General features: G+C 37.6%; 1 long non-coding RNA gene across 1 annotated transcript; it reads left to right on the top strand.

Moving 5' to 3' along the window:
- Positions 1–769: 769 nt before the first annotated feature.
- On the top strand, positions 770–3,318 carry LOC308407208. The gene is made up of 3 exons (XR_013973638.1): positions 770–909; positions 1,825–1,917; positions 2,048–3,318. It is a non-coding gene; the product is annotated as an uncharacterized lncRNA (long non-coding RNA).

The following is a 3,318-nucleotide window of genomic DNA, read 5'->3' as shown; positions in this document are numbered from 1 at the left end:
TCATGCAGCGGAGACGGAGAGCGTTAAATCCAAGGCCCGTTTGACTACACGGGGGAGATTTCCAGACAGCTTCAGCTGACAGAGCTGTGACGAGACGCCCATTAAGCCCGGAGGAAAAGTGAGGCCGAGCAAGACAATGCTGACCTTAACAACTCTGCATTAAAACTGTGCAGGACAGTGACGGACCAACACGGATGTTGGGCAGCAAAAAGGGCGTGCCAGAGACAGGAGGAGTAACTGAGGTCAGGAGGCACCTCGGAATGAACAAAAGCACCAGGAGAAAATAAGCTGAAGGCACAGGTGTCGGGGCTCGGCCAGGAGCTGACCTCTGAGAAGAGCCGAACAGCAGAGCTGTAGAAGGCTGTGGAGCAAAGCAAGGGAAACATCAATGGACTTCACTCTGACTTGTACGGAAAAGACTCTGAGGTTTCTGCCCTCAGTAAGAGCTCAAGGCATCAGAGCAGGAACTGAACATGGCTCAGGAGGAGCTGGCTGATAATCGAACCCATCAGGCCGGAGCTTGCTGGAGCAGGAGGTTGCCAAACCTGACGAAAAGCTCCAACAGCACTCTAAGAAATGACACACTGATGTTGGTAGCATTATGTAAATGCTTCATGTTAAAACTAATGCCACCAATTGATTTTTAACTTTAAACACAAGTATGTTGTTTTGAATTTAATTAATAACATAATATTTCAATACAACAAAATGCAGTAAATTAAATCCAATGTAAAAAGTTCATTTAAAATGAAGAGCACTTTAATTTAAAGAGGATTGTCCTAATAGGCTCTCCGTACTTCTGAGTTTGCACATGTGCAGTGTGGAAGTTTGATCATCCGCCATTTTCAACTGAGACTTGCATATGCTTAGCATCCTGGATAGAATCCATCGCCATCTGAGGATTATTTGGTAAGTTCAACAATTTAAGGATGACAAATTTGATTAATGTATACTAACTGATACACATCTGACACTTTCGGGAATACTTTTGCATTTTTTTTAAACAAATGATGCCTAGCAAATTTTTTAACACTCTAGCTTGTATACCTCTCTCACATGTTAGAAGTATGAAAACATTTAACAAATATTGTTGAACCTGCTTCGGTGTAATTTTCCAAAATCTTTTGCGATTCTTGTTAAGATGAGACTTGCCTACTAAGACCGACAGTTTTAAAATTGCTCCCAACATCTACCGCACCTGCTCCCTGACATCAGTAATGACCACTGGGAGCGCCAGTGATCCTGTAGTTTGAAGAATGAAATGAATGTGTAGTGTATTTTAGAAATGTGCATCAATTAAGTTGCTACATTGTTTGAAAGAATTCGACTCCATGTTGATTTCTGGTTTAGTGTCAGAAATCTTCACTGAAGAAGCTTCACTTTTCTTTCCAAGCTCCTTAGACTACGATGACCTGGATGACTGTGAACCTTCATAGACTTATTGTTATCCACAAAATGTCATGATAGGATTTTAAGTCCATATTGCCCAGTTCTAATCTTCTATTTAATTTTAATATTTTTAGGGGCACAATTATTAAATATATTGTTGAACAATCTAGAATTGATTAAAGCAAAAATGAAAGCTTTCACGTAATGTCAAAATTGAAAAGCTTCGATTTTTGGGTTCATATATTTGTTAATCTGACACAGAGGAGTCAGTGCCTTACCAATCATGAACCTCACTGCACATCTCTGATGTGAGTTATGAAACATTGCTTAATCACATATCTGCTATGTGTTAATATTTTTGACTTTGTTTTGTAAAGAGGTTGAAAGGAACCAAAATAGGAAACTTCTCTCATATTGAGTTCTTATCTCCACCAGAATCCCAGCGTTGATGTTCGACGGGAATGCATTCTGAAAGCTGTCTGTGTCTACTTAAATGAAAAGCCAGATGACCTGTTCAAGGAATTCTTGGTAAGTTAAAAAAGGAAAACGATCAGTTATTTTCCTTTTTTAAATTTGGGATTGGAAATGGAAGGTGGACTTACTTGTCCATATGTATATGTACGCAATTAACTTATCTTTTTTTAATTTTTATTTAAAGGATGTGGATCTTGGTGCAAGCAGAGAAACAGAGCAGCTGACTTTGGGAGTCTATGTTGTCAGACATGAGAGCAAACTCTGCAGATACACCTGAGGACATTGGTGTCATCATAGAAGGATGCACTGTGCTGCAAGCTCTTAGTGATGTGGCAAAGGGTTGTGCCCTCCTGCTTGGACTAATCTATAGTCTAAATCTGAGCTACCCAAAGCACCTGAAATACACATTTGAATTTCTTCAGAAGGTGCTGATGGAGTTGGATGGGAACAACCTATCCATGAAGGTGCAGGTTCTGAAAAACAAACTGCTTGAGTGAAACAGCCTGCAGTGAACTATAGAGGACACTGAACTTTAAGGTTCTCGAACCCTTCTCCTTGCACTTCATAAACTGTTCAGTTTGAATTGCCACAAGAACTTCTGCAAGGCCTTTCACTTTTCTGCGTTCTTTGTTCTTGAACCTTTACCAACATCCAACTACACTGAAAAAGACTGCTCCTAACTTTGGACTTCAGTTTAAGTTTTGAAGCAAAGGTTATTTTTCTAAATATGGACAAAAATGACACAAAAGTAATTTCTACCTGCTGTTTGCAGGGCTGTATTGTGGGCTTTTCATTGTAGCCCAATCAAGTTTAAATTAAGTCATGTTAATGTTAAAAATGTTGGAATCACAACACTTTCCAGTTTTAATCATTTCAGTTTAACATGACATTCTGTATCTTGTCTTCCTGCACCTAAAATGCACTTGAATATATGTAAAGATTGTTTGGGGAAAAAGATCTAGAAGCATTTGAATTGCTCAAAGTGTGCTTCAACAAGTTTTACACAAAGTGTTATTAAAGTTAGGTTAACTGAATAAACTTGTGTTCGATTTATTTAATTTACAAACTTAAATAGACTAAGTTGCAATTCTGTTAAAGTGATTTAATCCTATAGTTTCAGTAGAGCGTGTTTTGGGTGAGTAGATTTATCAGATTTACTTAAAATTTGTTGTTCAAATTAAATATATCATACATTTTATATTTCACTAACCCAGTTGTGTGGAACCGGTTGACATAACTGGGTGGAGTAAATACAACATGTTATTTCTCAAAGTAAGTACAGCTTGTTTTGGTTGAGTAGGTTTTATTTAGTCTTCTCAATTTAAATCAACAAGGTTAGTTATATCAACATTATGATATTCAGCTAATACAACATGATTCTTTTGATTTGCATTTAATTATCCAAATCTTATCAGATGTACTTAAAATTTCTTGTTCAAATTAAATGTATCATAC

This window comes from Rhamphochromis sp. 'chilingali' (assembly GCF_963969265.1).
Source record: "Rhamphochromis sp. 'chilingali' genome assembly, chromosome: 12".
In the NCBI taxonomy this organism is placed as follows: Eukaryota; Metazoa; Chordata; class Actinopteri; order Cichliformes; family Cichlidae; genus Rhamphochromis; species Rhamphochromis sp. 'chilingali'.
Note: the sequence above shows the minus strand (reverse complement) of the source record. Positions and strands in the feature narration are given on the sequence as shown.